Genomic DNA, 13948 nt, shown 5'->3' with positions numbered 1-13948 from the left:
CCTTTGGCGTCCCATGTGGTCCCCTGAGTACCACTAGGAGTGATTCCTGAGAGCCAAACCAGATTAAGCCCTGAGAGTTGCTGCGCATGGCCTAAAAACAAAAACAAAAGACAAACAAAAAGAAAGAAAAAAGAATTAAGTCTAATTTCCACAGGCAAATTCATCTCTACTACAAAATGGATAATTTGGATTTCCTCAGAACATTGCTTTGAGTTCACCTTGTGTTCTTTGGACTTGGAGTCCACAAACAACTTTCTGAGTAGATATAACTTCCTTTGTAGACTTTCCTTCAGGGAAGATCCCATGATAGTATGTTTCTCCCTGCAATTTAACAAATCGACTTTTTACTTCTATGCTTTGGTCTTAGAGAAATTGGATAGCGTTTAGTAGTCCCGGGAAGACTGTATTATAGAAAAGTTGACAGCTTCAGCTTACAATGCTGTAAGAGTGAAGCCCTAGGCCTGAAACAAACTAAATCTGTCAAGGTTGCAAATGCCAACCAGTAGAGCCTTCAGGGTCAGCATTTTGACTTTCTCAGCAAAAAAAAGGTACCAGCTCTGCATTGTCAAAGAGTTCAACTGTTCCATTCTGGCACTCATCTCTACACTGACCAGCTAGATTTGATGATGTTAACCTTGGTTCCTAACTACACGACCTGCAGTTGAATGTTTCCATGATATATGTGAAATGATAAAATGTATTGCCTGGAATGCTTCAGACACAGGGGGAGAAAATTGCTCCTGAGAATTTACCTGAAAATTTGCCAAAAAAATTTGCCTTTTCTTGGGCAGAAAGTGTTATCCATGAATAAAGGTCTGTGAATTTTGATCTTTATATCTGCTATTAACTAGTGGCATTATCTTGAAAAAATTACCCCATACATCATTACATTTTCCTCACTTCAGGAATTAAAGAGGTGAGGGTTTCAGGAATTATTCCTGGCAGTGCTCGGGGAACCAAATGGAATGCCAGGGATCAAACTCAGGTTGGCTGCATGAAAGGCAGATGCCTAACACTGAACTATCTCTCTGGCCCAAGGCTTTTCTAACTGTTGACTATCTCAATAGCTATTAAAACTAGCAATAAGAGAAAACATGAGGAACCATATACATGTTTATATAATAATCTAGGGGATTATTTATGATTTTGGCACAGTTCTGAGTTGAAGGGTAAGATCTGTTATACCTTATATTTAAAATTAATTGTTCTATACTATTCTATGGATCCTCTCCATCCTTACTATTGTTTACATGGATATGTATGGGGTGTAAGTCCTTTGATTTTGTTTTCAAAACTTAGAGTGTAAATGTACATTTTTCTCTCAAAATGCTAGCAGTTTGTAACCGTTGTATATGCAAACCTATTAAAGGTGTTATAGGAACTAGTTTCCTAAACTGAATACTATCAGTTTGACATTCCCATCAATTTCTTATCTTTAGGCACAAATGATTTCAATTAGGAGAAAGCAATTATATGCTTAAGTGAAACATCTCTCCAAGGAGAATAAAAAACCCAGTTGTCATAATTGTATTACAAGTATATAATTGATAATTAATGATTTATTATTAATTGAATATTGAGAATCTAAAGTTCTCATTGGAAAAAATATTACATTTCAATAAAATTACTTCTAAGCACATGGATTTGAATTAACATATTTAAAAAACAGGAATAAAAAAATAAATAGAAAGCAAAGGAACATAAGATGAAAGAAAGGAATTTTTTCAGTTGAGAAAATTGATTAGAAAGATAATTCTGTACCAATATATATCACAATTTTAATATTTACAAATTTCAGAGAAGCATGATCCTTATGAGCAAATTAAAGAAGTGCTAGAAATAAAACAATTACTTTATTCATAACTAAGTATATTTGGGAAGCAAGTATAAGATATTATTGCTAAGTTTATGTATTAGTGAATTTACTCTTCAAATCGTGTTCAGATAAGGCATAAAAATTTATAATAATAATTTTCGCAAAGGCAACATATTGCTAACATACTACTTTTATTAATAAAACAATTTCTAGTACCTGTAGTGTTAATTAAAATAACCTGAATTATAAAGGAGATTTAGAATACATCAAATAATTGTAGTAGCTACTTCTGATGTGGAACCTTTCATTAAATATTTGTTATCCATTCCTGGAAATCATATTCCTATCTAGCATAAATAAACGCAGCTCTGGGGCTGGAGCGATAGCACAGAGGGGAGGGCGTTTGCCTCGTATTCAGCTGACCCGGGTTCGATTCCCAGCACCCCATATGGTCCCCTGAGCACTGCCAGGAGTAATTCCTGAGTGCAGAGCCAGGAGTAACCCCTGTGCATGGCCAGGTGTGACCCAAAAAAAGGCAAAAAAAAAAAAACCTGCAGCTCTGATATAGATTAAAACCAATAGGAACATACAAGCCACACCCTCTAAACTGAAGATATTTTTTTAATACAGGCTACAATGTAAGCTTTATATTTTTACAAACTTCTCTGAAAATATTTTTCATCATATATGACCAAAATAATGTCAGTGCATTTAATAGAACTGGCAATAAGTTCTTTTTTTTTAAATTTTATTGAGTCATCATGAGATAGTTACAAGCTTTCATGTTTGGGTTACAATCACACAATGACCAAACACCCATCCTTCCACCAGTGCACATTCCCCACCACCAATATCCCGCCTTTTTCACCCTCCTCCTGCCTCCATGGCAGACAATATTCCCCATACTCTCTCTCTACTTTTGGGCATTATGGCTTTCAACACAGACACTGAATGGTCATCATATTTGGTCCATTATCTACTTTTGGCACATATCTCCCATTCTGGCTGAATCTTGGCAATAAGTTCTTAATACCATCAGTATCTATTCTATAATATTAGTCTTTCAGTTGTTCTTCCCAACATTTCCTTGAAGCTAGTTTTAAAAATAGTATTTAATCTTGGACCATATTTTATATTCGTTCTTTGTGTGTCTTAAATGCCTCCATTATTTTGCAGTATTTTTGTGTGATTTCTCTGGCTGTTGAAGGTTTATGTCTTTCATCTTATAGAATATCCTAACTTCCGGACTTATGTGATTACTTTTTTGTGACACTTTTTAGTTCATTTCTGCTTCCATTGTCATAAGTCAAATACAAAGATTTGTTTATGAATAAAAAAATTTAAGTGCATATATATAATTTGAATTTTTTTCACATTTTGGAATTATAAAGATTCTAGTCTTTATAGTTTTGTTTGTTTTTTTTTTTGGTTTTTGGGTCACACCTGGCGATGCACAGGGGTTACTCCTGGCTTTGCACTCAGGAATCACTCCTGGAGGTGCTCAGGGGACCATATGGGATGCTGGGATTTGAACCCGGGTCGGCCGCATGCAAGGCAAACGCCCTACCCGCTGTGCTATCACTCCAGCCCCTCTAGTCTTTATAGTTTAGATTCATTATATTTTATTCTTCCAAATAGGAGTCCCAAATTGTTTTGTTCAGTAGGAACTTGTCTCTTTTGACATATTCTCTTGATTTTTTTCCTTATTTAAAGACTGTGATTTACAAAGGTGTTCATAATATAGTTGTTACAGGCTTTTGATGTTTCGACACCAATCCCACTACCACCTGAGTCACTCTCCCTCCACTTTATCTTCATTTTCCCAACCACCCCCAAGCCTACCCCCTTAGCAGTCACACAATAATTTGTTTTATATTACTTGTTACACAGAGCCTGGCAAACTACCCATGGCATATTCAATATGCCAAAAACAGTAATAACAAGTCTCATAATGGAGATGTTACTGGTGCCTGCTCAAGCAAATCGATGAATAACTGGACGACAGTGCTACAGTGCTACTTGTTACAACCAAATTGCTAAAGGAATTATCAAAAAATTGTTATATCTTCGTGGAAATCATCTGGCACACAGGTAGGGGTAGGGTGTAGGGTGGTGGGGGGTTACTGGGAATTTTGGTGGTAGAAAATGTGCATTGGTGAAGAGTCAGGTGTTTAATCATTGTACGACCAAGACTTAAACTGAAAACTTTGTAACTGCTCTCCTGGTGTTTCAATAAATATGCTTTAAATTTTAAAAAAATGTTATATCTTAACCATTGGACAGTTTGAGAAAATAGAGGCCTTCCCAGAAGTGTTTGGAGAGCCCCAGGGCCCACTCTCTGTGAGGCTTGGGCATGTGGTAAAAACCTTAAAGACTAATCCTCTGGTTCATGACAAATTGCTTCTTGAGCTTGGCGGCATTGGGAACTATACTTGGCAGTTCCCTAGAGGCCATGCAGTGTCTGGGATAGAACTTGTAAGGCCTGTACTTCATCCCTTTGGGCTATCTTATTACTGATTACTTATTACTGATTTTTTTAAAAGGATTTATGTTTTCTAGAACAAAATTTATTTTAGACTTACCTTGTGCTTTCTTTGTATGGGGTGTCATTTATTTCTCTAGAGAGTCTTAATTTCTTTTCATGGAATATAGTATTAAATACAAAATTTATTTTGTATTTAGTATTGCTCCTATATCCCTTAATGAGAATAGCTTGTCTTAGTTTGGACTGTTGGAACAAAAATCCCATAGATTTATTATTTAAACAACAAATACTTTCACAGGTTTGGAAGGGGAAAAGTTCAACATCAAGACTTTGATAGATCGAGTGTCTGGTGAGAGCCTACTTCTTGATCTGGAAATAGCTACCTTCTCTTGCTGGTATCACAGAACTTAGAGAGGGGAATCAATGTTTCTCAGGTCTCTTGTAGGGGCTCCAGAATCATGGTCTAATTACCTCCCAAAAGATTCACTTCCAAATAAGAGTTCATTGTACATTTAGGCTTCAGCCTATGAATTTGAAAACTATACAAACATTCAGCTCAGTGCATAGGTATCTAAATATATTACATTTTTTAAAAACTTTGGATTATATGAAATATCTAATTAAGTATTAGCATTTTATTATTTTGACTTAATTTCTCTATACCTATTAGCTATTAGACTTCATTTTTCATATTCCAAACTCTTGCATCTAATAACATTAATCACTGTATCACTGTTATCCCATTGTTCATCGATTTACTCGAGCGGGCACCAGTAATATCTCTATTACAGTCAGCCCCGAGATTTTAGCAGTCTCTCCTTACTCGTCTTTCCCTCTGATTGGAGGCTCTTTCAGGGTCAGGGGAATGAGATCTATCGTTACTGGTTTTGACATATGAAATATGTCACGGGTAGCTTGCCAGGCTCTCCGAGAGGTATGTATATATCTTTTACTGTATTTGGGGTATGAATGCGCCATGGGGAGCTTGCAAGGCTCTCCCATGGGGGCAAGAAACTTTTGGTAGCTTCTCAGGTTCTCCAAGAAGGAGAACAAGACTTGATACATTTACCATTATATTATATAAATAATTATTTCCAAATAATTCACATTCAACTAAGTAATTTTTAAAAAGGCAAATCAATATTTCTAGTAACACTTGAAATAATTAACTCAGTTTAGAAATTTATTTTTATTATTAGAATGTATTATTTTTACTATAAGCAAAATAACACATTCTTTACTTCTTAAAATAATTGGTTAATAAGTGAAGTTGTATAAACATTGAATTTTTATTTAATAACTTTTATTTGTTTGATTGAAATCTTCCATTTTGCTTTAAATTCAAGGGTGTGACATGACAGTTCAATGTTCAAGAAGGGAGCAGAACTCAATGACCATGAAACTTTCCTTAGCAAAGATATTCAATATGGAAAGATTTTGGTTCAGTGTCAGTCTTGCCAGTCTACTTTGAGGAAGTCAAAACGTAATATTCAAAAGCTTTTCATAAAAGTTTTCCTTCACTATAATTTGGCTCTCCAAAGTTTATTTAATGCTTCGTTGTAAATGAAGATTTTATATGTACAAATTTTGCTAAGCAAAACTACTCTTTTAGTTTCACCATTTGTCATATCAGATATTGAACATTTTAATGAGTTAATCTTTATCTTATTTACTTATTTGGCAGGGGTATTGGGCCACATGTGGTCTTGCTCAGGGTTTTTTCCTGACTCTGTGCTTAGGGATCACTCCTGGCAGGGTTGGGGTACCATACAGAGTGCTGGAAGTTGCAAGGCAAATGACCTGCCCTCTGTACTATCACTATACCCTGAATGAACTAATCTTTAAGCATAATTACTAATGAGAACATTATAAATTCACTTACAGTAGTAATAAATAATTGAGATAGATGAAACAGTACAGAAAGATTTCCTTACAGTTTACTCTCTTTACTCCAATTGCAACATCTAAAAAGTTATATCAAAATTTTACAATCAAGATGTTAGCATTGAAGCAGTTAAGACACAGAACATTTTTGTCAACACAAAAATCCTTCAGTTATTTTCAAGTTCTACTTACTTCCCACCCCTACAACTACCTTCTTTAACCCATTACAGCTACTTATCTATTCAACATCTCTGCAATTTTGTTAATTAATGTTATGTAAGTGGAATGACAGCATGTCATCTTTTGGGGTTATTTTTTCACTCTGTATGTTGAGGAAAGCCAGGGAAAAACCATACACTCTTCAAGTTATGGAAACTCAGGTTGAATTATGCCAGCGACCCAATAGAATTTGTCCTTCAAAGACTGAGTCCCAAACAAAGACAAGAGTTCTGTTTTGTCTTTGAACATCTTTGAACATCAGTTCTGAACATCTGATGAGGGGATGGGATATTTGCAGGAAGCTGGGGGGAGATTACAGAAACAGAAATTCTCAAGCTGATGTAAAGCAAGGGTGAGACCATCTCAAGAGCATGAGTGCATGTGGAATACATTCCTTAGTTCCCAATGTTACAAAGTAAGACTATGACCATCTCAATGACATCCTGGTTGCATCCATGGTTATGTCATGTGGCCCAGACTCAGCTTCCCCTTGACAACTCCTGTTTTGTGTTGTTAATCTGTTTAAAATGTGGGCAGGGGTCTATTTTTCTCATCAAGCATAATTCTCCAGTTTGTGCTTATCAATTCGCTGGATTTTTTTTTTTTATATGGTAACATGGCCTTAGAAATCTCAGTTCAGGGGCTGGAGCAATAGCACAGTGGGTAGGGCATTTGCCTTGCACTCGGCCGACCCGGATTCGATTCCCAGCATCCCATATGGTCCCCTTAACACTGCTAGGGGTAATTCCTGAGTGGAGAGCCAGGAGTAACCCCTGTGCATTGCCAGGTGTGATACAAAAAGCAAATAAATAAATAAAAAAAAATAAATCTCAATTCAGCATTGTATAGTAAATGTAATCACCATCACAAGAGAAAACACTTACTGTCCTTCATAATTAATGTTAAATGGGTTTCTTCTTTTATATACTGTTAAAAAATCACATTTTCAACTTTTTTCTTAAAAGGGAGGCGTGGTGTCAGCAAAATGGCAATACATAAGGCTACTGGTTTCACTTCCAAGAGAAACAACTTAAATGTTGCCAGAAGGAAAGCTTATTATAAGAATCTGACAGCTTACTATAAGACTGAAATAGCTTCTGTCGTCAGAAACGAACAAATAGTGTGATGGGAAAGACCTGAGAAGATTTTATCATTGTTCAACAGTGGTAGAAAGAAACGTAAGAAGGCAGGGGTCTGCAGCTGGGTACGTGACTGGCTGCCAAATCAGTCGGGCTCAGGGGAGAAAGAATGGAGATGAGGTAGAAGAACATGCTGTTGGGACAGGTGAATCCTAGCAAAGAACCTGTGGGCCTGGCAAAGAAGGCAGTCTAGCTATATGACCACTCTCCTGCCCTCTGGACCTTTCACTGAGTGAAGTTTACTGACAGTAGACACACCCAGGCAAGCTCCCCGTGGCTTATTCGATATGCTAAATACAGTAACAAATTGAGGGTCTCATTCTCCTGACCCTCAAAGAGCCTCTAGTACGACATGTTTTGGAAGGACGTGTAAGGAGAGGTAGCTAAAATCTCAGGGCTGGGACAAATAGATACATTACTGGTGCCCACTCGAGCAAATCGATGAACAATGGGATGACAGTGATGACAATGATACAGTGACAGACACATCCAGAGACTCAGAATTAGGACCCCCTCAGAAAGAGGGTTATCAAGTGTTTTGTGAACACAAACCAGGCCCCTAATCTACCTCCCACCTCAGCTACTTTCTTAAAAAAAAAAAAAAAAAAAAAAAAAAAAAAGCCTCTCTCCACTATCTACCCCTTAATTTGCCTTTAAGGCAACTGATAATACTGGTCTAAGTACTTATCTGTGGAGGCTAGCAAGAAAGAAAAATATCAAATCAAATCAAACACAGCACCACTTTATGAAAAGAGTTAAAGATAAGCACTTCAAATATTTAAGTGACTGATCCAGAGATTAGACAAATAGAAAGAAATTTAAAGTAGTAGAATGGGAAGGCATCTGTGGCCACTTGAGACCAAAAGAAAACATGAGCGAACAAAGAGAGAATAATTCTTCAATATTCAGTCTTAAAGACATCTCCCTACCAGAGGGAGCATAAAATTAAAATGATAAAGAAATTTAAAGAGGTATTTAAAAAAGAATCAAAAAAGATGTAAGACAGTCATAAATAAAATCAGTGAGCAAAAAGTATAAATTCAAGCTGTACACAAAAAAATAGTAGAGGGTTGAATAGAGAGATAGTAGAGTGAGTTGCTTGCCTTGCATGTGACAAATCTGAATTGCTCCCTGGACTCTGAGCATTGCCAGGAGTGATTCCTTACCATAAAGCATAAAGTAGTAAATCCTGAACGTCACTGGATATGGCCATCCCCCAATTCCCAAAAGAAGAAAATAATAGAGATTCAGGATATTGAGGTATGAGATTAAAAGTGCTAGAGAAAGCTATGCACAAAGAATATACCAAACGGAGGATGAATTGTGAGCTTGATGATGATAATGTACAAAAGAATTTTCTACAAGTTTAAATCATATTTCACCTACATTCAAAGTCCTTATCTAATAATAATAAATTAAACCTTCCTGAATCCGAATCACAGCAACTTTATTTTCATCAGAACCTTCACTGCTGTTCTTTAGTGAGGTTAGAAATAGTCATTTCTGCACTGTATCTTTGTAATTAATTACTAACTTGTCCCAACCAGTTTTCTGGGTGCAGATATAACAAGTTTTAGCAAAATTGGGGCACTTCAAAATCACTTCAGAGAGTTCTCCTTTTCTCCTTCCTCAATGAGGCCATTTAATCAAGTCAAATGAAACTTCCTGATGAAACTCCTGTCCCAGTCATAGCAACATTTTTCTCTGATTTACTTCCTAGAATATATAGGCAAAGTCAAATACTAAAGAGAAACAAAAAAAAAAAAAAAAGAAGAAAAATCCCCTTTCAATTCAGGACATCTTGTTGCTCCTGCTGTTCTGGCTTTCACCATTGCAGCCACATACTCTGTTTTGAAATAGTCTCTGGAGTTCCTTTTCTCTACTTTCATACAACATATGCATTCAAATGAACAGAATGGCAAAACCATACGGTTTTATTATACCCAGGTTTTGTTTCCCTGAAAAAAAATCTATGATTTACATAAAAGTCTATGTAAGTTTCATGTTGCTTTCTGGACCAAATTTTATTTTGGAACTGAGTAAGTTTAGTTATTTATAATTATTTGGAATTTTTTTGAATAGTCACAAAGAGGACTCTTCCTTAAAACTTCCCTCTACCCTGGCTATGGACAATGGAATCAGATAAACAAAATCAAACAGAATTTCACAATGGATGAAGCAATCCTTATCATCTAAACTACAAAACCTGTCATTACACCACTGTAAGCTCCCTTTTAGGTGACTGAACCACAATTTGCAACAAAGGTTAATTTTTTAGAAAATCTTAGATTTTTCTATTTTTGTCAACAGTTTCAAGCATTGAAATTCATTGAATAGAATGGAATTAAGCTTCAAATGAAATCAAGCCTCAAATGAAATCAAACTTCAAATGCTATTCTGAGGAATAAGGAATTTCCTGTTTTATTCCTCTTTTACACCTTTGTTTACATAAAATTGAGCAATGCTGCCAAAATAACTAGCTAATTAATATGTTTTTTTCTAACAAAATTCTACTATGGAACATCTCGGAAAGTTTCTAAGAAGCTCATGGTAGACATTTAATAAATGTGTGTCATTGCTTAAAAATTTTAAACAACTAAATTTTCTACTTTTCATTTTTAAATTTAGAAGAGTCTCTTGATGTTGACATATCCATTTAAATAACAATGGATACCAAAACTGTTTCTGAAAAGCTATTTTGCTAGCAAAGAATATCACTTAAAATCTGAGACAGCAAATTTTTCTTCACTGAAAAAGTCATAATCTCTAGTCTAGTCTGTGTTGAATATTTTCCAATTTGGAGTTAGTAAAGTATGATTTTTTAAAAATTCATTTTATTCTCCCCTTTAATGAAGTTAAATGTTTTAACTTTTAAAACCCAGTGTGATTTAAAATGTCCCTTAGTGGGGGGCAGGGCCAGAGAAGTGTAACACAAGTCCAAATTTCTTATTTAAAGATTAAGCAGATTTTCATGACTACAGAACCTTTGAGAAAGCATAGAGGAGATATAACAGGGACAGGGTTTGAAATTCCCACCCTCCGTCTTACCCACAAAGCATCCCTCGTGCTTTTCAAATCAACAGGAACGGGGAAGCTGAGTGCACTTAAGCAGTGTATCTCACAGTACAGCAGAGGGAGGATGTTCAGTTGTCCAAAGAAACCAAACAAAACCAGTTTTGCCAAGATGGACCCCAGTGCCTACCATTCATTGACTTTCCCTCACTTTTAACATAGAAAAATGAAATCCAGGGAATTTAGCATGCTAATAAGACATACACCACATGTAGAAGCATGTTCAGTGCACTATGTTGCATGTCCAACTCCTTGTGCTTATATCTCCGCACTCCTGCAAGCTCCTGTTGCAGATAATATGTGAGAAGGGGAGAAGAGAGGCAGTAGCCTTGACAGGGGATTCTACCCTGGTCACTGTGGAGGTACCTGGGTGAGTCAGGCTGAGAAAGTCTGCCAGAGTCTCACTTGATCTACACAGCACAGAAATGTTCATTGCCACCGATTTCTCAGGGACCTGACAGACTGGAGTGTGGAATTGTTCTTTGGAGAAAAAGCAAAATAAGTCCTAATTTCTACCCAGATACTTTTCAGGTCTGTCACTTTCTCTCACTAGAAAGAATTTCAGGAGGAGACAAATAGTGACGTAAAACAGTGAAGTACAAATAGTGAAGTACAGGTTTTATTCAGGAAGGGAAAAGAGAAAGTAACACATACAAGAGGAAATGCAGACTTCTCCAGGAGAATAGAGAAGAGAAATCCCATAACCTAAATAAAAAACAATTTTTCCTCCCAGTTGAGATGTATATGATCTGCCCAGAATTAGGAAATGCCCTGCTTACCTTTGCAAAGTTTGTTCTATAGGTTTTCTGCACAACCTCCCTACAAATGGGGCTTTCTGTGTAGATTAGAGTCTGTTGCTATGGCATTTTGGTGGTCCACCTTCGTGTTCTTTTGTTTTATTTTGTTTTTGAATCACAGCTGGTGGTTTTTGGGTTTTATTCCTGGCTCTGTGCTCAGGAATCACTCCTGGTGGGGTTCTGAGGACCATATGGGGTGCTGGGGATTGGAATTAGGGTCATTGCATGCAAGGCAAGAGCCCTACCTCTGTCCTATCTAATTTGCCCTCCATCTTCATGTCCTTATTTTATAGATTTTTGTCCTGCTAGAGTTTCTCCTCCTCAGGGGGAATCTAGTTTCTCTGATTTGGTGCTAGTGCTAGTTAAAGTCACATAGCCTTAGTCCTTGCTTGGAGCTACTTTAGGACTAGTGACAAAATAATTTCTCCCCTGACCCTGAAAGAGCCTCCAGTGGGGCACGGTTGGGAAGGACGAGTAAAAGAGGCTTCTAAAATCTTAGGGCTAGGACGAATGGAGACGTTACTGAGACCGCTCAAGACATTGGATGATCAACGGGATGATGATGATGATATCTTTATTTTATTGCTTCCTAAAACTCGTTTTCAGTCAACCCCTCCCCCCATCTGCCTTAATCTGTTCACCTCTTCACTTATATGTCACTTCCCCACCTTAAAAGTTTTCTCAGCCTTAGGCCAGAGTGATTGAGAGTACAGCAGGTGGGGCATTTGTCCTGCACGAGGCTAATTAGGATTCTATCCTTGGCATCCGAAATGGCCCCCTAGCCACTGTCAGGAGTAATTCCTGAGTGCAGAATCAGAAGTAACCCCTGAGCATCACCAGGTGTGACATTCAAATCAATCAATCAATCAATAAAACGTTTCCACTCTTTGTTCAGAAAGTCAGCCAGGATACAAAATCCTGTTTGGTCTCCTTGTTTCTCAGGCCAAAGCTTTAATAAATGCAACCAGAATTCTTCATTGCCTGCTATCATTCTTTATGTCATGAATTTAAGAACCATGGAGTCTATAACATTAAAGTATGTTGTAAATCTCTGAAAGAAGGTTACGAGACTTTTATGTAATGTATTGGCCTGCAAACCTTTGTGTGGAGAACATTTACGGAAAGCTGTCCACTGTGTGCATGTTGATGATAGTTCCCTCCCTTTGGCTTAATTCTGAGATTGTATCCATTCAGAAACATATTTATTCTAAACTCATACTTGTTCATTGTTTTATTAGGTTTACTGTTTTATTAGCTAGAGTCTGACTGGATAGAGGAGGTGGAGTTTATTTTGAGGAGTACAAAGACCATCATAAGTGCAAATATGGGTGATTGAGAGAAGTACAGGGTGCCAGCAAGAGGCATGCAATTAAGTCAGCTCTCTCGGTGGGATATTAGTGTTATTTCCTCAGGGATGCTCCAGTAATCTAGGGATAGTTCAGAATTATCCCAGGGGAAGAGCAATGGAGCAGACCCATTTATATTCTCACACCAAGAGATTTGGTTAAGAATCCTGTAGGTGATGATTATTTGTTAGTTTGGGGTCAGCAAGCAGGAAATATGCATTGTGACAGCCCATGAAGAGTTTCCAACAAAATTACAAGATTTTATTTTTGGAATTTAGACTGACATGGGAAGAAATACAAAGGAGACTCAAGGGGATAAAAGCAACAACAGCAACCCCTTTTTTTGAAATTTGAATATTGTTTCAACACTATTGGATTTTCCATATTTATTGACAGACAACGTGAAAACAATCTCGTCTGTTCTTAGACCACATTGTCATTTTTAGTATTATTTCACTCCAGTTAACAGAATATTAGTAAAATAAATATTTATCTCTAGACATGTAATAAAATTTTTTGTTTGTTACTTTAGAATAAAAACTAGAGCTACTATGTGAAAACCATCCAGCATCTACTTAAAAGACAGAATGTGTCTATGTGACAGTTTTTAGTATGGTGGGGAGAAATCTCTTAACTACACCATACAATCTTCTTGGTAGGGATTAATTCTCAGAGGCCTGCAGATGTTTTCCAGGCTGTGCGTCTCACATTGTCTTCTGTACCCACAGCTGCCCAGATGTCTTAGAGATCCAGTGAGTCCTCAGATTCCTATCAGTTCTGAATGCTCAGTTTTAGCGAGAGCAATTGCAATGTTTACTTTTTCCCTCTTTTTCTCAACTGCTCTGTTCTACCAGTACAGTGAAAGTTTAATTCTTAACTTTTCAGGAGTGACATCGATTCACCCTGCTTTATAATAGTAGGTAGGCTACCCTGGGTTTCATTCCGAGCATTGTTGTCTGTTCATGGTACTGTGTGACTTGTTCCAGAATCTTCTCACTCTCTCTACCCTAGACTCTTATTTGTAAACTCCTGATAATAACACAATTAATTTCCTTGTTCAGCTTCATATCATAGAATTGAAATGTAACTAAATAATGTGTAAGCGCAAGGCACACTATCTATTATATAATATCAGGTTTAATGTTTAGAATTGCACTTTGGTGACATAAAATTGGGGTGAGGATCCCAAG

Source organism: Sorex araneus, chromosome 4 (genome assembly GCF_027595985.1).
Source record: "Sorex araneus isolate mSorAra2 chromosome 4, mSorAra2.pri, whole genome shotgun sequence".
Lineage (NCBI taxonomy): Eukaryota > Metazoa > Chordata > Mammalia > Eulipotyphla > Soricidae > Sorex > Sorex araneus.
This window is presented reverse-complemented; position numbering follows the sequence as displayed.